A 21,708-nucleotide genomic window follows, 5' to 3' on the forward strand; every position below is an offset into this window, starting at 1 on the left:
CGCGGGGCACGTGCCGCCCCCTCCCAGTACGCGGGAGCCTTGCCCACCACCCTTCCCGAGCTCCCTTCCAGGAGCAGCCTGGCTCCAAGAACCAGATGGGGGAATCCACAGATGAGGGGTAGTTAAGTGTGGGGGAAGGGGTGGGGTGAGCAAAGCCCCTGGGCTGTTGCAAAGACCTGGGAATGTTGAAGCAGGAAGGGGAGGGAGAGCAAGATGAGGAGCAGCAGGGAGGAGCCTGGAGCCTTAGCCCCGTCCCCAAGCTGCAACAGTAGAGTTGATTCCACAGAGGTACCCTCTGCCACTGAATAAATTGGAAAAAGACTGTTGTCCATAGTAGCTGTGTGAAGAAAGCGACCCTTCCAACACGTGATGTGGCCCCATACCAGGGCTTGTGGCTTTGGGGAGAGGACATGGCCTGCTGCCACTCACTGTCATTCCGTGGAGCTGATGGCTCCTGGCCTGAGCCCTGTGGGGAGTGTGGGTGCTGAAGCTGGGCTGCCTCAGGCCAGAGTGGGCACAGGTTTAGCTTAAATCAGCTGAGAGCGCCAACTTTGTCTGGGTCTTGCCCCCATCCCCCACCAGCTCCTGTCTCAGGGTCTAGCTGCCTTCTCTGGTCAGCTTTCTTTTCAAGGTCTTTGAGGGGGATTCTTCATGCTGTGGGTGCTCCAGCTGCCTCCAGCTTGGTTCTGGGTGGTGCTCCCCGATTTGGGTGCTCAGAAGATGCCAGACTGAAGCACGATTTGCATTTTGATAAAGAAAGTTGGATTTCAGTCCTTTGCATTTAAATCAGCTGCTGCTTCCTTCCATGCTTGTCAGAACCTTTGGGAGCAGGCTCCCAGGCCTTCCCAGGGGAGCTGGGTGCAGCCTCCTCCTCCAGGGCAGGGGCAAGAAGGCAGCAGCACCCACAATCTCTTTACAGAGATGTCACCAAGTATGCACACACACACTCATACCCACACACTCAGGTGTGTCCCCACACTCACTGTACATGAGCACCCATGCACCTATGCACAGTTGCATGTTCACTAACGTGCACCGTCTTGCAGACATACATGGACCCGCCTGCATATTTATGTGGATATGCACACAGAGGCACAAGTATGCCTGTGGGGCCCCAACATGACAAGATCCAAAGTTCTTGATACGGATGACCAATCTCAGTGGCGACAGTAGCAATGGCCTTCGTGGCCCCGAGGCAGCTCTGGTCCTAGGCCCTCCCTTTGAGGCCAGTGGAAAAGATCAGGAGGGCTGATGTCCTTCCGAGGCAGCATGGCAGCCGAGGGACTGCCAGCTACTGTGGTCCCTTCTTGCACAGGCTTGGCTGTGTAGGCCCAGGTGTGTGTCCTATGGCCACTTGAATGCCAGGCTGCTAGCTTTCTGCTTCCTTGGTAACAGGGTTTGCCAGCCTGACTTCCTGTATTTCCTGAACACTGAGTGCTCTTAATAAAGAGTGTGTCTCTAAAGAGGGTGTTCTCGAGGACCCCAGGATCTGGAGGCATTCACGGCCGTGATGCTACCAGGAAGGAGCCTGGAACAGCGGTCAGCGTGGGGCTGACATGGCTGTCCTCTTGCCTTTCTCGGCTCAGCTCTGTCTTCTGTGGCAGCAGCCCAGTCTGCCCCCTTCCAGTAACTCTCCCTGTCCCTAACACCCTTCTTCCCAGGGTGCTCTGGGGCAGCTATGGCCATGTAGTGCAGGCCAGGCTGGACCCAGTCTTGGCACTGGTCCTCAGCCTCCCTTACTATTCCGTGGGTATCTGGGCCTCTCACAGGTAGAGACTCACAGGTCAGAGTCACATTTGGCGTGAAGTGGAGGCTTGCTGAGTGTCCCTGAGAAGCCCCCAAATCCACACCCTGTGGTCCCAGCAGAACCTCAGAACCCATGTAAGTCTGCTCCAGCAGACACTGCCAAACAAGGCTGAGGCTAGCTTGGGACATGTAAAGGAAGTTTGAGGCCTCTGCACAGTGAGAGGATCTAGTGCTGAGCCACCTAATCCCTGTACCTGGAGTTCCTTACCTGTAAGATGACAACACCAGCTGGGACCTGATGCTTGGGACACTACATGTGGGTGTCATCCCCTTGAGACCCCTCGCTGGGTGGATAACAGATGTATCTTTCCCTAGCGGTCAGGGATCTAGCAGAGCTGTGCTGGGTCTAACTCTCAGGGTCCTGTTGTGCTCCTTCTTGCCAGAGACCTGGGAAGGGATGAGCAGGGACCGCTGTGGAGCCCCCAGCAGGACAGACCCAAGGTCGCTGGGGTTTTCAAAGCTGCTGCTCCATCTACCGACTTGCTATGCTGATGCCCAGGGAACCCCTCACACAGTCCTTTTTCAGCTCCGCCATCATGGATATCTGAAGTGGAAACTTAAGGGTTCTTTGGAAAGTCAATTGTGTGTGATAGTGTTTGCTGGGGCAAACACATGAAGAAGTGTTTTCCTCAAGTGGACACAGGTGTGAAAGGCTCAGGCAGACTCGCGAAGGAATGTTTTCCTGACATGGACGCAGGAGAGAGGATGTTCTACTAAAGCAAACACGTGAAAGGACACGTGAAAGGACACGTGATGAAGGATTCTTTGCTAACAACACGCATGCATTGGTCTGCCTTGCACTGCATAGTTGAGCTGCATTTGTCGGGACTCCATAAAGCGAAACGCACCAAAAATTTCTGGTGGTGTGCTGTAGTTTCTTGCTGCTTCTGAGGGCTCAGGCTGATTGCCAGAGTGATGTCAGCTGAGACAGACACATGCACTGAGGCAGGACCCGTAAAGGACACATGATGTTTGGAGAGTATAAAAAGGACTTGACGGATAGTGATGGAGGGTGAGCTTGGCTGTGTAAGGCTTGTTGGTCTCGCCGAGGGAGGCACTTTTCCTGGCGTTCCTCCAGGTTCCTCCTGCTGAAGCCTAGCTGTCTGTTAGGTCGTGCCATCACTGCTGATTCCTGTTTGCTATTCCAACTCTACTGAACTGGACTGCTGGTGTATCCATGAAGTGTTTACGAGTGAATCAAACTGCCACTGCTGACCCATGAACTGAACTGCCGATTTCTAGATAACATAGACAGGAGTTGCTCCAAAGAACCTTTCTAAACAGGTCCACTTCCCCTGTATCCTTTCTTTCCCACTACCTCTGGTGGGTGGTGGGCTACGAAGGAGGTCAAAGCGTTTAAGAACCATCATTAAAAATAGGCATTTGAAAAATAAAAGTCACAGACACCCTCTGTACTCACTTCCCAGGAGGCTCAGAAACATCTTTGGCAACCCGTGACAACACTGCTCTCTTCCAGGGACAGTTCCACAGACAGCTGCTGCAAGACCAGGAGCTTGGCCTCAAACACAAGCCACAGTTGGAGGACCAAGTTTATGAACTGATTGAGGCACAAAGACCTTCTGAGCCTCCCTGCATCTGGCCCCTGCATTAGCTTAGATATCCCAGGGTTGTTAAAGTGTTTGCTGTAAAAGCACAAGCCCTTGAATTTTGACCCCTGCATCAACCCACGTGCAGAACAAGGAGGCAGAGATTAGTGTGCCATGGGCCTGCCTATAATTGAATTTCAGGCTAGTGAGAAACCCAACCTCAAAAGCAAACATACACCAAAATGATGTCGGTGCGTGCCTTTCTCTCCACTTGAGAGGCAGACACAGGCAGATCTCTGTGAATTCAAGGCCAGCTTATTCTACAGAGTGAGTTCTAACCCCCCACAGAGGTGGCACAGAACCCCGAAGCAGAGACAGGGAGGCAGTCTCTGAGTTTGAGGTCAGCTTGGTCTATAGAGTGAGTTCCAGGACAGGACAGCCAGGGCTACACAGAGAAACCAGTGGGACAAAAATGAGGTCCCATGTCTGCTCAGGGCTAGGGCCACTGGGTGAGGTGGACTCCGGACTCCAGGAGTTTGACTGCGCACATCCCACGGTACCGCAGCTCAGGTACCTGAGCCTGTGGGAAGCTGGAGGACCCCACTCTCAGGGTGAGGAAGGCGCAGTCTGGGGTCCTCGAGGAACTGCTGGAGTTGGGCTCCAACTCTTGGGCACCAGATGCTGCTGGGTACCATGGAAGAGCCAGTTCTGGGGTCCCCAGGCCTGCACGGAGGCCAGGGACGACAGGTTCTCACTCCTGTATGTCTTGGAAGAGTTGAGAACAGAGTGGGGACCCTCAAGCAGACTCTGGAAAAGGGCAGGGAGGAGAGTGCTCTGGCAGGAGTCCTAGCCTGGTTCCGTGGGTGTTTAGTTTGGTGGCTTGGGTTGGTGGCAGCTGGCGGCTGTGGCTGAAAGTTCAGGAGGCCTCCTGGACAGGAGGTTAGACGCCTGGCTCGTTGGGGGAAGAGCTGCTCCATTGCTCCAGCTCAGTGGATCCTGATGAGAAGAGACGGTCCATAGTTTTAAGGCGTTTATTGTAGAAAGGCAGAGAGAAGGAGAAGAGTAGAGAAGCAGAGGCCGGCCATGGCCACGTGGAGAGGGGCAGAAGGGAAGGCAGAGAGGGAGGGAGCAAGAGTAAGAGCAAGAGAGTAAGAGGCAAGAGAGAGAGGAGGGGGCAAGTAGCCCTTTTTATAGTGGGCTGGGCCATCCTGTGGGGAGGAGCTTACTTGGCTGTTGCCAGGTAACTGTGAGGGTGGAGTCCAGACAAATACCAGGAACTTGGGGCATTGCCTACTTGACTGATGGTCACATACCTCTCTGCAGGGAGGGGAGGTGGTGGTGGGTGTGTGTGTGTGTGGAGGGGCTGTGGGAGGCTGTAGCTGGGACAGGAGCCAGGGGACCAGGAGGTGTGGCCAAATACCTGCCATCCCATGAAGGCAGAAGTCACCGACCACCAGGTCACTGTGCTCGACCGACAGGGGACCAGACTGTCTGTGCACAGCTCACTGCCCCACAGAAACTCTGTTTGAAAACCAACCAACCAACAACAAAACAAAAACAAAAACAATAAAACCAACCAAAACAAAACACAAAAATACTATCGTGAGTCCCCGGCTAGCCAGGGCTACAATGAAAGACCCTGTCTCAAACAAATAAACAGTAATCCAAGTAGCTGTTAAGGAATGGCGTGTCTACATACACACACACACACACACACACGCACACACGCACATGCACACACACACACCCCTAGCCATATACACAGGCCCATAAGATACAAACTCTTAAAGGGAAAAGTCTCAAGCAGCTGACGTCGCCACATCCCAGGTGAGTGTCCGAGCTGTCCTGGGTACTGCTAGTTTGCATGGTCTGGGGCTCCTACTCACCTCTCAGCTGACCTTCCTCCTCTGTGGGCCATGCTGCCTGGCCAGCTAGGCTCTCTCCAACACAGAACTCCAGAGGGGACTTGAACTCTCCCTCCAGGAGAAGTCATGTCTGAGGAGAATTCCCTTCCAAAGCCCCAGATTCCTCAGGTCCAGATCCCACATTGGAACTGTGCTTCTGGGCCACAGCCAACCCTTACCCAGTTTTGAGCAGTTCTTGAGCTGAGAATGGCTTCCATGTTTGTACACAGTTGACAGAGAGTTCCGCCGAGCGTATATGGGACATGTGAAACTGTGTGAGATCTGGATCTCAGAGCCATAAATAAAGTTTTATTGGCACACAGCTGTGCTCATGTTATGCCAGGCGTCTGTAGCTGCTCCTATAGTTGCTCGGCTGCGTGGGATTGCAGGGGCTGCAGGCTGGGCTGGGCCAGGCTCAGACACTCTCTGTTCCCTCCCAGACTGAGATGGAGGTCTCCTACTTGAAGCATGGTGGTCTTTGGAGGCAAGCTTCTAGAGTCAAGGGTAGGTCCACCATCAGCTTGCTGCCAATGGAAAGGTCTCCAGCCCTCCCTAGCACGGGGGTCTCTTTTCAGCACGCCTCTTGCTAAGATCACCTGAGGGTTTCATGAGATTGATCTTGGCAACATCTGACATGTGTGGGCCGCAGTGGTGCTTTCTAGTCCCTGGAAGGTGCCCTCAATAGACACTGTTACTCCAGGCCGCTGCAGCACCCTTTGCTGGGGAAAGCGAGTCACAGGGACTGCAGTGGGTGGGGAGGGAAGCCCGGCAAGGAAACCGTGTCCTGGTGTCTGTCCTAAGAGTCATGGTGGATGGTGAAGACCTCTGGGCCTCACATCGGTGGACACTCACCAGGCTGGGCTGCAGAGATGATGTGACAAAGAGCTCGCCAGGTGTCTGGCGCAGCCTCACTGACATCAATAGGACAGGTACAGGCGTCCCCCTGCGGTTCGGCCCCTGGGGGGACCCCCAGTTCTCATCCTTGATGTCTCTCTGGTGCCCATTCTTTCTGACCACCACCCTGCAGGCTGTCCTAGGAGCCAGCCAGTATGCCCTGTGGGAGATGACAACCCCCCCCTTTACCTCCCAGTGTGCCTTTATTAATTGTTTATATTGCAGTCTGTTAATTGGCAATAACCAGTGTGCTGAAGTGTCTTTTAATCACTCTCTCTCAGCCCCTAAGGCTTCGAGGGATTGGTGGATTCAATAAACTGAGAAGGAATTAGCATCCCCCCTACTCTTCCGTTATCACAGTTAGAGAAACTGCCAACACCTGTCAGCAAAGGCAGGGGTGGAGCCAGGCCCTCCCCAGGCTTCCTCTGCCCCTGCCCCCACCCCACTCCTGCCTTTGTGACTCAAGGTAGACTAACCTGGGAAACAAACAGGAAAGCCAGATGCATCCCTGTGCATGCAGGCTACAAATGCACACATCTACAAAAGAACTCTCACGGGGACACACACCGTCAGATGCGCTCCCATGTGTACACACTCAGTACACATAAGGGCTCTGACTCTGCGCAGCTCTGGGGATATTATGCAGCCATTCTGGAGCACACACACTGTGGTCTGTCCGCTGCAGAGAAACTGCAGCCCTGGAAGGGATGGACTGCACAGGATTGCACCATCACATCAGGACTACAGCAGAGATGGCCTCAGGTGACCATGGAGATGGCTACCCAGGGAGGAGCTGAGGATGTTGTGACCAGAGTTGGTTCCGGGCAGCTGGCTGCTTTTCCCCAGACTCCTCTGCGGATGCACCAGACAGCTCAAGGTGGGGCTCCCACCTACCTCAGATTTGCTTAATACAGGGTTTACAGTGTCACAGGCCAGTGTAAAAGAAACGCTGGGATGAAGACAAGTTTAAAGCCCACTGGATTAACACATTGGAAGGCGTGAGTTAGGAGACCTGGGGATCTCCAGCCCCCAACCTAGTCTCACCTCGGCCTCCAGATCTGCTCTTACTCCACCCAGATCCCATCTCCACCCTGAGCTACCCACTCCATCTGACTTTCCCCTAGCATGTGGGACCCACCCCAGCACAGCCAGAAGCCTCTCCCCTACTCTGGCCCTGCCCTCCCCAGCTCAGGCTGCTTCAGCTCCAGCTCTTGCCTTCCTGACCCCCAGCCTCTCGTGAGGTTTCCAGCCTCTACCCTTCCCTACGCTGCCTCCAAGCCTAGCTGCCAGGACTCCTTGGTCCTGCAGGTCTGGCAAAGCCTGTGCCTGTGGTCTGAAATCTTAGGACAGAGTGGGCTTGCGGTAAGGCCTGAGGGCCCAGTGTCCTGGGGTGGGCAAGGAGATGCAGTTCCCCATCAGAGCCCCCCACCCCCAGGGTGGGACATTCCAAAGAGAACACCTACCCACTGCGGATTGATTGGACCAGGGCCTGCTCACCTCTCTTTCCTGAGGGGTCCCATGGGGAGGCCGACAGAAACACATGGATCTCCTCCTGTCATCAGGGGTCAGGCCGGTCTGCTGGAGACAGAGCTGCCTCCAAGAAGCTGCAGGAAGGCACGCTCACTAAAGCCTGAGTCCGTACCTATTCCTCACTCAGCAAGCCATTAATCCCTGAAAGTCCTGCCCCTAAATGAAAAGCCATTAAGGGAAGAAATATTTTCATTAATTTTAATGAAAAAATTACTGAGAATTCAATCCTGGGCCATGACAGCCAATTTCTCAGACACAGGAAAAATGTTGCCACAGAACAAGGAAAACATGATTATGTTAGTAACCAACAGCTGCTGCCTGGAGTTCAGGGCCCTGGCCTTGGGACTGGCATGGAACTGAAGTCTCTGTTCTCACAGAGGAAAAGCCACCAGCTCTGAGAGCATCGGTTTCCAGGCAGGGCCTCTGGAGCTCACTAAGCCTTGTTGTCAAATAGAGTAACAGCCTAGAGCAATACTGTGGGGCAGGGAGCAGAGGGGATTTCATAGACCTGTGGCTTGCTGCTCTTACAGAGGACCCTAGTTCTGGTCTCAGCACCACAGAGTGGCTCACAACTGTGTGTAACTCCAGGTCCAGTGGATCTGGTGCCCTCTTCTGGCCTTCACAGGCACTACATGTACAGTACAGAAAACAGCCATGCACAAGATTCAAAGAAATCAATATTTTTTAGGAAGCATCTTCAATCTGCACCTGGTGGCAAGTAGCTTGGTCTACTCAAGACTAGTGTGACTTAGAGCCACGGGGGTGTTGGGGGGGGGGATGGGAGGGGAGCATCTATGAAGTGGAAACTTGAGGATTCTCTGGAAAGTCAGTTGTGTGTGATGGTGTTTTGCTGGGGCAAAGATGTGAAGGAACATTTGGTTAAAGTGAACACAGGTGTGAAAGGCTAAAGCAGACTGGTGAAGGAACGTTCCTCTGAAGCAGACACAAGAGAGAGGATATTCTGCTAAAGCAAGCATGTGAAAGGACACGTGATAAAGGATTCTTTGCTAACAACACATTTGTATTGGTCCGCCTTACATTGCATAGTTGAGCTTCATTTGTCGGGACTCCATAGAGAAAAATGCACCAAAAATCTTCTGGTGGTGTGCTGCAGTTTCTTGCCGCTTTTGCTAACTCGGGCTGATTGGATGCCTGTGCTGAGGCAGGACAGGTGGAGGACACATCGTGTTTGGAGGGTGTAAATAGGACACCACAGAATGATGGAGACAGAGCTTAGGGCTTACTTGTAAAGCTGACAGTGGGTGTCATGTGACTAGCTGTGTCATGTGACCAGCTGACTGTGGATGTCATGTGACCAGCTGCCTCATACTCCTGCCTTCATCAGTCCCCACCAAGACTGACCATATCACTTGGATCTGTGAGACAGAGTGAACCCTTTCTCCTTTAAGTTGTATCTGTCAGGCAGAACAGCACAGCAACGAGACAAGAAACTCAGATAGACACTTAGGACGGTGCTGTTAATAGACAACCCTCGGTTTCCGTGGCTTGGCTTGTGACCTTTTGCCTTCCTGATGCTGTCGAAGCCACATGGGTTTGATAGAGACACCCTTGAGTTTTGAATGTGGACATTTTTCATGTGAGCAGTGGCAGTAGCGTCTTCTCCTGCTGCGCTGAGCAGCGGGAACACAGCCAGCGGGAACACGGTGTGGCACAGAGCCTGTGACCCAGAAGAAAACAAGATGTCCAGGCAGGGTGTGTGGTGTTAACGTAGGTTGCAATCTGTGCTGGTCTCCTAAGGAGAACCCCGTGGTTAGTTGAGGAGCCTCTGCAGCAGGCAGAAACCTTTGCTGAATTAAAGCCAAGGGTCCAGGAGTTGGCTCGGGCTGCAGGAGGAGCCTCAGGCTAAGAGCCCCTACCTCCAGCCCAATTGTAAGCAAAATCACTCCTGGAACACTTTGTCACAGTCTCCATTTTCTAAACCAGCAAACAGACTCAGACCACAATGTCTGAAGCTTGCAGAACCAAAGCAATTGAGAGGCCGGGCACTGCTGAAGGAGCAGCCCTAGAGTGGCGGTGCCACCGTGACAAACTCGCTGATCCACACTGGCCAACCCGTGGGTCAGAATTGTCATAAAGCCATTTCTGTGGTTTGGGGGTGACACTCTGTTTCCCGGTCCCCAGGGCTAGGAGGTCACTTGTAGTCTAAGGGTCACCCCTGGCTTCTCGGCTTCCTGTGGTGGAGGAGCCCGTGGGTTTTCTCTCCCCAGCAACAGTTTCTGTCTCCTCTGACGGCAAGAGTGACTTCTGGAAGGAGTTGAGGTTTGTGGTCTAGTGCAGAGGGGGTCATATGGGTGTTGTCTGAGTTCCTAGGTGACAGTCTTAGTCCTGTGCGCTGGAGGGACAGAGACAGTACAGATAACTGTCCAGTTGCCACTTCCCACCGGCATAGTGACCCAGGTGAAGGCCACAGGTGCAGAAGCTGGGGGAGCAGACATTACGTCCTGGGTCTGCCACTGCCTGGGTGGCACCTGGGAGCCCAGCTCTCCAGGTGACAAGCATCAGGCTTGTCAGTACGCACCAAGCCAGAGCTGCTTTGTTGTTGCCTCAGTCAGGGTCACACTCTCACGGGCCACCATGTCTCGTGACAACCAATTCTTCCATGTGGTGCAGACTCCTTCCCCAGGCCCAGTGGCTCAGGGCTTCCCCCAAGGCTGGCTGACACTTCGCAAAGCCACCGGGGTCTGAAACTATCCTGGCCTGGGCTTCCATTTCCTCTCCCCTCTCCTCTGGACTCTCTGTCCTCCACAGTGTCCAGGCCTGGTGGTGAGAGACGGGCTCACTCCCAGCCTCTACCACGGCCATCTTTCCCCTACAAATCTACTTTTCGGGGGTTATGCTAACACAGCTCACCTCTTTAAGAGGAACCAGTAACGTGTGTGTGGCGGTCACTGCTTGGCATCCACTAAGCGAGGCAGAACGGGGGATGGGGGGGGGAGTGGTGGCCTTTTGATCGACATGGCCTGGCAGACCCTTCAGCAGCTACCCCTAGCTCTGGCTAGTTTAGCTTTGTTTATGCCCTGTGCCAAGGACTTTCCAGTCCCTTTTTGCCAGTTAGCACAGATCATCATTTGGTTCTGGTTCTCTCTCTCTCTCTCTCTCTCTCTCTCTCTCTCTCTTCCCCCAAGACAGGGATTCTCAGTGTAGCCCTGGCTGTCCTGGAACTCACTCTGTAGACCAGGCTGGCCTCGAACTCAGAAATCCACCTGCCCCTGCCTCCCAAGTGCTGGGATTAAAGGCGTGTGCCACCACTGCTCGGCTTGGTTCTGGTTCTCATTAGTGAGTTCTGCAGAGTGTCAGAGCTTCTGCCAACTGCCTGAGAGAACACCCTGAACATGGAATCTCCTGTTACTACACTGTTATTGATAAACAGTCAAGGTCACAGCCATGGTCCTACCTGGATGAGGCAGCATCCCATGCTCCTCCGTAAGTTGGCAGGTCTTAGGAAATATATGTTTTATAAAATATATACACACATATATGTATATATAATTACATTAATACTTTAAATATGTATATATAGTTAAAATATATATTATAATATATCTTTGTTGATTGATTGATTGATTGATTGATTGAGAAAGGGTCTCACTGTGTAGCCCTGGCTGTCCTGGACCCAGCTATGTCAACCAGGTTGGCTTTGGATTCACAGGCGTTTGCCTGCCTCTGCTTCTGTGGGCTGAGATTGAAGGTGTTTGCCACCACATACACCTAGTCGTTCTGAGTATAATTCTTATCTCCCCCCACTCCACATTAGCACTTTTGCATGTGGACCACAATGAACTGAGTTCAGATCCTGAATATTCTAGAAGAAACCATGAGAGTTAGTTAGGAGGAAATCAAGGCCCGAGGAACCTGAGGATTCCGGGGGCTCAGGTTCCTCGGTGGGGGTGGGGTTGGGGTTGGGGGAGGTGGGAGGGTGCTCCATCTTTCCAGACAGCGTTGTTGCAATAGGATATTAACATTTCCTGGCCTGCTCATTCCCTTTCACAAAAGGGACCTGGCAAAGCTGCAAGTCCAGCCAACACGGTAATTCAGTAACTTCAAAACCCATCTCTAAGTTCCGTCGTGAGTAGTTTCAATTCCATGGCTATATGCAATAAAAGATTTGCTCAGCATGCCCATGTAATGGCCCTAAATTTCATTCTGTGCCTCGAGGTGAACATTTGGATTTGAGCTCATCACTTTCTTGCTTTAAATTACACAGTGTCCAATGGGAACAGACTCCTCGCCCTTTATAAACTGCCCTGTAGCGACTGCTACTCACCCACACTTTTGACTGTCACCTAGTCCCTAGTGACTGGAGGGTGTAACATGATTATCTCACGACTGCATATCATTGGCAACCGCTTCCCTGCCCAGTGATATAAACCTGAGCCCGTCACTTCTGTCACACGCAGGTCCTGCATCCCTCGGGGTTTTATGTGAATCCTGCCCCAGTACCAGGTTCCACATCAGGATTATTTGATTACAAGCACCAAAAAAGAAAAAAAAAAAAGGCTGAGAAGGACAGCCAAGAACAGGGGCAGGCTGATGGGCCGGGGAAGTGGAACACGGCATAGAAGGACAAGCTAGGCTATGAGGATTCATAATATAGGAGATTAGCTTCTCCTGGCCTGTGGCCGAGCCACGTGGGGGTGGCAATGTGGACTGTCTCTTCTAGGACAGGGTCACACGAGACACCTCAGCTCTTACCACCAGCAAACTCTATTTCCACTAGAGATGCTGATTCTCCAGAGCTGCCCTGACCGAGCCGCACTGGGCCCTAACTCCACAGAAAGGAAAAAGCAGAGTCCCCTTGGCTGGCCACACCTCAGAGCCAGGGGAGCTGTGGGCCACAGCAAACAGTGATAAGCAGACAAAACTGAAGTATAAGTTCCAGGGACCATCATCTGTCCCCGCTCAGTCGGGATCCCCCACCCCCATCCCCGGCTCTCTTCCTGCCAGCCTTGACATGGCTGTCCCCTCCTCTGAGTAGGTCCCACTAGTCTGTGGTGGTGTTCTAACAGGGCCATAGCACTGGTCTCAAGGCATTCTGATTGTTTCCTTTCTCTCTCTGCCATTGGGTTGTGACAGTGACGATGGAGATTCTGTTTCCTTGTTCACAGCTGTAACCCCACGTGACAGTTGGTGGAACACACTTGACCCTGATAGCCACTGGTTTCGTGAACAAAGGATGGAGCCCTGCCTGGCCCTGGCCCTAACCTGATGTAGTATTGGGATTGTCCCCTAACCCCAGCTTCAGTCTTGCTCACTCAGCACAGGGTAGCTGTATTTGAAGTGGTCAGGTGGTGAGGAATAGCTTAAGCAGAGGAATGTTACCGGTATCTGTAGAGCCCACGGGCAGCAGGGAGCCAGTCAGTAGCCAGAGAAAACATTGGGATCTTTATGGATGCTGGGCTCACCTTCCCGAGAGCCAACTGGTCCCCAGTGCCTTCATCTTCCTACTCTCTAGGTCTCTGCTGTCTGCAGACTCATGTCTCAGTGCCTGGGGTCTGAGCTGGGTCCCTCAGATGGCAGGCTCAGTTGGAACCTCTTGAGGGGCTGTTTCACACTCTCACCATGCGAGGACAGGCAAGGATGCAGGAATGTATAAGGCGGTGGGCGTTCTGTGTAATGTCATCCCCAAATTGGGGCCCGTCTCACCTCAGTACCTTGGGTAGTGAGAGGGACTGGGCCTTCATGAGCCCCTCCTATTGGTTTATGCTGTGAACATCCCTAGAAAGAGGCCTGTGTGAAGGGGCTGACCTCAGCTGAGGTAGCTCTCCAATGAGCTGACAATTGGAACATTTGAACATTTTGGGGTCAGAGTATTTTCAGCCAAAGGTGCTGGAGGTGCACCCACACCGTGTTTGGAGCAGCACTACTGGGTCCCTGAGCTTGGAAGCAAGATTGTCTGTGGGGCAATGGGCTATGCACAGACAGCCTGGTCCCCAGTTGAGCTGAGGTTGTGAACCCCGGTAGAACCCGGTGGTGATAATTTTCACCTACATGGGATGGAAGGCGTTCCCTCATATCTCCTGGACCCCTGGCTCCTGTCGAAGTTACTGCTCCCACAGCCCCCACAGGAGAGGCTCATGGCTTTCAGTCATATACACAATGTCCCAAGCTTCTGACCTCCTAGACTCCTTCCAGTTACCTAGCAACAGCAAGATAACAAGCCCACTATAAGAGGGGCTGCTTGGCCCCACTCACTCTCTCCCTCTTACTCTCTCCCTCTCTCTCTTTCTCTTACTCTCTAAGCTTTTACCTCTCTCTGTCTAAGCCTTCACCTTTTTTACTCTCTAACTCTCTTTCTCTCTTTCCCTTCCTCCTTCTCTCCTCTTGGCCATGGCTCTCTACTCTCTCTTCTTTCTTTTCCCCTGCCTTTCTACAATAAAGCTCTAAAACCATAGACTGTTTCTGTTCATCAAGGCCTGCTGTGCTTGGACGATGGGATAGGCTTTCTTCTAGTGAGCCACACCTAACTCCTTTCGGAGGCCTTCCTACACTCCAGCCACAGACTGGACTAAGGACTCTTGCCTGCATGGGAACCTCTCTCCCTCTGCCCTCTTCTTGTATCTCTGGGGTGAGAGTGTTGCCCTGGGGCCCCTATTCTGTGTTCAGCTCCTCTGTCATATCCATCGAGGGATGCTAGAAACTGAGAACCTGGTACTAGGGGCTGCCCCTTGTCTACCCCCCGCCATGTGGCATCTGTGGCTTCACACAGCCAGATGCCCACCCAGGGCCCCATGGAAAGTGTCCATCAGTCCTTCTGCGTCCGCCTGCCCAGAGCACAGGAACTCTGGCCAGACTTGGGTTCTCTCCCTCCCCCCTCTTCCCCTACACCCACAGCCCCACAATTGTCCTGTGAGGAGCTGGATAAAATAGCTATTGTATGTCCAGACAATGGGATATTACTCTGTGCTGAAAAAGAGCGGTCAAGGGGTTCCAGTTTGCATATAAGGTGTCCCCCATGGACTAGTGTGTTTGAACATGGCCCCTAGTTAGTGGTGCTGTTTAGGTTGTGGAACTTGACGGAAGTAGGTCCCAGGGGAGGCAGACTGTGAGGCTCATAGCCCAGCCCCACTTCTGGTTCTCACTCATGGAGATGTGGCCAAGTTCCCACTACCATGACCTCCCTGCCATGATGAAATGCATTCCTTGAGACTCTGTAAGGCAGATGCTCTCTCTGATTTGCTCTGGGTTGTTTGTTTGTTTGTTTGGTTGGTTGGTTTGGTTTTTCGAGATAGGGTTTCTCTGTGTAGCTCTGGCTGTCCTGGAACTCACTCTGTAGACCAGGCTGGCCCTGAACTCAGAAATCCGCCTGCCTCTGCCTCCCGAGTGCTGGGATTAAAGGCGTGCGCCACCACGCCTGGCCTCATAGCAACAAGAAAAGTATCTGATACACAAGGCATGGCAGGACACTGAGGGCTGAGAGGGCTCAGTGCTGTGGGATCCTTGAAAAGTCCAAAGCATGAAGACAATAAAGAGGCTGGCGGTTGGGCAGGCATTGGGATTAAATGGGGGAAAGCAAGCATCGAGCTGGGGATTCCAGGTCAGCAGGTGCTTAAGCGTCTCAGTGATTGAGCTGTCCAGGATCATTGGAAGGGACCCCACCAAGGAGAGACCAAGAGCAAGCAAGGGCTTTGTGTGGTGACCACAAATATGTGTAGTACCCTAACATCGAGCCACGGCTTCAGTAGTGGGCGATGGAGTGGGGTATGGGGGGGATATGTGCGAATCGGACCATACTTTCAATTTTGACTTCTTACTGTTCTGTTATTGTGAAGAGAGATCATGACTAAGGCAAATTTTAAAAGAAAGCCTTGACTTGGGAGTTTCTTTACAGTTTCAGAGAATGAGTCCATGGCCATCATGGCAGGAAGCAAGGCGGCAAGGCAGGCAGGCATGGTGTTGGAGGGGTGTCTGAGAGCTCACATCCTGATCTGCAAGTTGGAAGCGGAGAAAGACTGGGTATTGTGTGAGCTTTGGAAACCTCAAGGCTGTTCCTCTCCCAACAAGACCACACCCCTGTGGGGCTGTAGGTGTAGGGGAAGAGGGGGGAAGGAGAGAGCCCACGTCTGGCCAGAGTTCTGGTGCTCTGGGTGGGTGGACTCGGGAGGACTGCAAGATGCTTTCCACGGGGCCCCGGGTGGGCATCTGGCTGTGTGAAGCCACTGACCCCACATGGTGGAGGGTGGACAAGGGGCAGTCTCTGGTACCAGATTCTCAGTCTCCAGCATCCCACACTGGATATGGTGGAGGAGCTGAGAACAGAATAGGGGCCCTGGGGCAGCGGCCCTGGGGCGGCACTAGGCCCCAGAGATAAGGGAAGAGGGCAGGGGAAGAGGGGCGCTGGGTGGTTCCCACGCAGGCAAGAGTCCTTAGTCCAGACTGTGGCTGGAGTGTAGGAAGGCCTTCTGACAGGATGTTAGGCGCTGCTCGCTAGAAGAAAGCCTATCCCATCGTCCAAGCACAGCGGGCCTTGATGATCAGAGACAGTCTATGGTTTTAGAGCTTTATTGTAGAAAGGCAGGGGGAAAGAGAGAAGGTAGAAAGAGAGAGACGGCCTTGGCCACGTAGAGGGGAGGGGAATAGAAAAGAGCTAGAGAATAAGGTGAAAGCTTAAGAGAGAGGTAAAAGCTTAGAGAGGAGGGGCCAAACAGCCACTCTTATAGTGGGCTTGTTATCTTGCTGTTGCTAGGTAACTGTGGGGAGGAGTCTAGCCAGAAGGCCAGAAGGCCAGAAGGCCAGAAGCTTGGGACATTGTGTACATGACTGAAAGCCACGTGCCTCTCCTGTGGGGGCTGTGGGAGCAGTAACTTCAACAGGAGCCAGGGGTCCAGGAGATATGAGGGAATGCCTTCCATCCTATGTAAGTGAAAATTATCACCACCGGGTCCTACCAGGGTTCACAACCTCAGCTCAACTGGAGACCAGGCTGTCTGTGCATAGCCTATTGCCCCACACCCCCCCTTATCCTTTCCAAACAGTTCCACTAACTGGGGATCAAGCATCTAAACATGTGCTTATGGAGGCCATTCTCATTCAAATCACAGCATTATATACACTTAGACTATTCTTTTTTGCTGTGTATGTCTGTGAACATGTGCACAGACATGTGGATACACGTGGATTTGAGAACTTGTGTGCTTGTATATGTACATACATATGTACATGTGTGAGTGTGTGTGCATATAGAGGCCAGACAGTGTGTCTTCTTCAATTGCTTCTCAACACTGACCCTGAATCTCATAGATTTCAGCCACATTGCTGAGCCAGCAAGCTTCAGGGACTTAGCTCTCCCCCTCCCCGAGAGCCCCTCACACGGCAGCTGCACCTCCTCCGGCCCAGTACTGCGATGACAAGTGCATGTCACCATGCTCAGCCTTTTTAAAAAAGATTTTTATTTATTTTTTAAAGTTTTATTTATGTGAGTACACTGTAGCTGTACAGATAGATGGCTGTGAGGCTTCGTGTGGTTGTCGGGAATTGAATTTTTTAGAATTGCTCGCTCTGGTCAACCCTGCTCTCTTTGGTCAGCCCTGCTTGCTCCGTCCCAAAGATTTATTTATTATACCTAAGTACACTGTAGCTGACTTCAGACTCACCAGAAGAGGGTGTCAGTTCTCATTATAAGTGGTTATGAGCCACCATGTGGTTGCTGGGATTTGAACTCAGGACCTTTGGAAGAGCAGTCTGCTCTTACCTGCTGAGCCATCTCACCAGCCTGAAGATTTTTAAACCATGTGTATGGTGCTTGAGTCTCTGCCCCGTGTGTACAAGTACTCGTGAATGCTAAAAGAGAGTGTCCTAACCCCCGGAGCTGGATACAGATGTGGTCAACCAATGTATTAGGAATCACACTCTGGTCCTCTCAAAGAGCAGGAAGCACCCTCCAACCACTGAGCCCTCTCGCACACAGGCTTGGCTTTTTAATGTGCTAGAGATCCAGACTCAGAGCCTCACGTTTGTAAAGCAAGTGCTTTGCCAAGTTACCTGGCCCCAAAACCACTGAAAAGATTAAGTCTTTTGTTTTGAAATGGGGTCTGGCTGTGTAGTTCAGGCTCACTTTGAACTCTCGGCTCTTCTTAGTGCTGGGATCACAGATGTGTACCATCCACTGTCAGTTTAAAAATCTTAAAAAAAAAAAAAAAAAAAAAAAAAAGGGTGTGCAGGGGCTGGGTGTGTGAAACCTTCACAAAGTGATAGCTGTCTTAGGGTTTTACTGCTGTGAACAGATACCATGACCAAGGCAAGTCTTATAAGGACAACATTTAATTGGGGCTGGCTTACAGGTTCAGGGGTTCAGTTCATTATCATCAAGGCAGGAGCATGGCAGCATCCAGGTAGGCATGGTGCAGGAGGAGCTGAGAGTTCTACATCTTCACCTGAAGGCTGCAAGGGAGAAGAAGACTGGCTCCCACATGTTTAGAAGGAGGGTCTCATTGCCCAACCTCACAGTGACACACCCACTCCAACAAAGCCACACCTAAGTAAAAGGTGATTTTGCACTTGCATTTGGGAGTGACAGATCTCAGACTTTTCCCTACCCATCTGTGGTCGGCAGCAGTGTGGGGACAGGTCCAAGGTGTGACAATGGCCTAGGTGGCTCCTCCATCTTGGACACCACTGATTTACTGCTTATCCCCTAGGGCAGGTTCCCTGATCCCAGCACCTCGGTGCCTAAGCTGGAGAGTCCAGGCCTGAGTCAGAGGACATCCTGCCAACACACAATACACGACACCCGCCCTGCTGCCCTGTGTGTCGGCCATGTTGGTGTCGCCATAGGCAGTGGCAGAGTCAGGCCACTAGCTTTACTCTGAAGGATTTAGATCAGGCTGGGGCCCAGGTAGGCTCAGAGCAAACATACCCCGACTCTCACCTCCCCCCCCCAACATTCTTGGCCCACTTGTGACGGACATGTGTCAAAGCTTGCATCGAGGAGAGATGCTTTCCCTACACACACACAGCCCTATACCCCTCCCCCACCACACACACACACACATCTGCAGTCTCATGTGTGGGCTCACCCCTAGCTCATAACTACAGTGGCTTGGGACTCAGTATGCCCAGACTCAGGTTCCCCTCAATCTCCATGTTGTTTCCTTCTTTCACAGCTTCTGCACCTCAGGGTGAGTGGCTGCTCTTTGGGAAGAGAGCTTGGCTGTGCTCTGGTTTCTCAGACATTGTTATCTGCGGAGCTGCTAAGCACTCGGCCTCTGCTCCCTGTGTCTGTGTATAAGCCACTCATTCCACCTCTGCCTGGGTTTCTTCTACTCTAAACCTGGCTAAGGCAGTTGACTCAGCTTGAGTGGATGGCCCATGGAGCGCCTTCCCTGGGGGGAGCAGGGACAGGTGGGTGACAGGGCTGGCGCCGGGGAGCTGCATATGGAGTGCTTGGGGACACCCACAGACACTGGTGTCCAACAAGGGTCTCTTCCCTGCAGGCTGGCACTCCCTAGGGGAACTCTGTGTTGTTAGGGCAGTGAAGCATCAGGCCTGACAGTTAAGAGTGGGGCAGATTCCCATCGCAGGCACAGCCCAAAGGGGCAGGCCGCAGCCCCGGGAGAAACTTTCTCAAGTGGCAGAGAATGGAGGGAGCAGGTCAGAGGCCAAGTAAGGCTGAGAGAGAGGCCTGGGGCCTGGCTTCCCCTGCCTCTGTCACACCTGCCCCTGGCCTGGTGCTGGCTCCTCTCAGTTGCTACTGCTGACATCACAGAAACCAGCTGGCACTGCCTTGTTAATAAAGGCACGTTGCTGCTCAGCTGGTCCCCAGCACTCCTGATGTGACCATTAATATTGCAGGGAGGATGAAGTCTCATCCACCTCTGACAGATCTAGTAGAACCCCCTCCTCTGGGTGTCACCCCCAGGCTCCCCACCCCCTCAGCCCATACATCAAGTTGCTATGGGACTAGACACATCCTCACTGAGGCCAGTCAAGGCTGTGGGACCCCCAGGCTGGCAGGTAGACATTAGGCTCAGGAACAGCCCTGGCTCCAGTTGGTTGAGGGACCTGCATGAAGACCTGAGAGCAGTCGTTTATAAGTTGCCCATACAGAGGCAAGTGATGACATAAGTTGTTGCTAGGTGGCTGGGAGAAGCCTAGTGTGACCACCCTAAGCTAACACCTGGGCCTTCTCACCCAGCTTCTTTTGGCCCTCCCGTCTGTCAGTACAGGTCTCAGAACCTCTTGCCACAGGGAGTTAGTTGGCTCCCATTTCATAGTCACAGAGGTTAAGACATTTACCCAGCATGCTTGAGGCTAAGAGTTCATAGCCCCACTTTAGGCTGCTGCCTGGCATTCGTGTCCCACGGAGTCCTTGTCCCTCACATTCACCTCTCATCCCTATGGCCATGTTATTCGCCAGGCTCGCGCTTCGGGTCCTCACGGGATCCTCATCGCAGATCTTACCAGTCTTCTCCTGAGTCCTCCAGCAACCACTTTGTGGGACCTCAGGTGTGAGTTCACTCCTGCTGTGGTAGTGGCTGTGGTAGAGGAGGCTGCTGCTGCTGCTGTTGGTGCTGTTGCCGCCACAGCTGCCAGTGCATCCCAGACTTCTTCCTGTTCTCTGCCTGGCTGACCACTTCCTATCTGTGAGGTCTCAGCTTGAATGCCACTTTGCCTGAGAATGTAAAATGGAAGAGGGCTTTAGAAAACTGTGCGGCTGGGTTTTCATTGTTTGTTTTGTTTTTTTTTTTTGTTGTTGTTGTTTGTTTGTAAGAGGGTCTTACATAGTAGCCCAGGCTGACCCTTGAACTCCCGATTCTCCCGCCTTCCTTCCCCAAGTGCAGGTGTGTGTCACACTGCCTGCTTGTGTGGTCACTTTAAAAATCGTCACCTACAGTATATGATGAGTATTCCACTCCTAGGCATCTATCCCAGAGAGATGAGGATGCATGCCCTTCCACCCCCCCACCCCCACCCCCACTACACATGCTCACTGGACACACAGGCCGTGCTCTGTTCATCCATCCAACACTGGGGCACTTACCTCTGTGCTGTTCCACCTGGCATCGAAAGGAAGCCGTGTAGACGGAAGCTTTCCGTTCTTGTGGGCGTCCACCAAGGGGTGGGTGGGGTTCCTCAGCCTGTGACTGTAATGGAGCTTCCAGACCCCTCCCCTAGAGGTCTTGTCAAATTCCACCCAAGGAGGGAGGTTCAGATCCTTCTACTTCACCAATCCTTCTAGAAGGTTCGAGATTGCCCATCTCAGTGTAAGGTGGCATCTCACTGAGGCTTTGATTTCACTCCCTTGGAGGCTAATGATGTTTCACAGTGGACCAGATCTGACTGCCATTTAGACGCTGAAGACATTTCTGCGTAGATCATTTATCTCTTGTCTTTTTTGAGTCCTCAGAGTCCTTGATACCAGGCAGAGTCCACCGCTAAGAGGTGCAATTTGCAGAGAGCGTCACCTTTTCTGCACGTTGTCTTCTTGTTCTTGAATCTTTGAAGCACACGTTTTTTAATTCCCACACCGCTGGCTTTGTCTCTTTTCTTGGGCGCCAGTGCCGTTGTGTGCCCTCACAACTGAGATTCCATCACCAGATCTGAGGCCGCCAGCCAGCTTCCTGCCATGACAACAAATACCCCAGTAGCTGACTTGTAAGTCAGGTGTGATGGTACAATTCTGTAATCCTAGCACTCAGGAAGTAGAGGCAGGAGAGTAAGAAGTTCAAGGCTTGTTTTACTGAATAAGAACAGATCAATTTTTTTTTTTTATTTTGACACCTATAGAGGCTGCCACCTTCAGCTAGGTGGCTGTGTTGTTTTAGTTGAGGTGGACCACTCATCACGGGTGGGAGGACGCTGAGCTGAGAAACCATTCCCTCCTGGCCCAGAAATACAAAGGAAAGAGACTTGATCCTCACACTGCCCTGGAGGGAACACCCACAATGACGCAAAGGAGCCCTCCAGGCTCCTCTCTCTTAACAACACTGAGACTAGAGGCAAGCTGGGAACAAGCATTTTAACACATTGACCTTTGAGGGATCTTCAGGAGGAACAAGAGCAGACAGCAC

This window comes from Mus caroli, unplaced genomic scaffold (assembly GCF_978045245.1).
Source record: "Mus caroli unplaced genomic scaffold, Mus_caroli_1 scaffold_18, whole genome shotgun sequence".
Lineage (NCBI taxonomy): Eukaryota > Metazoa > Chordata > Mammalia > Rodentia > Muridae > Mus > Mus caroli.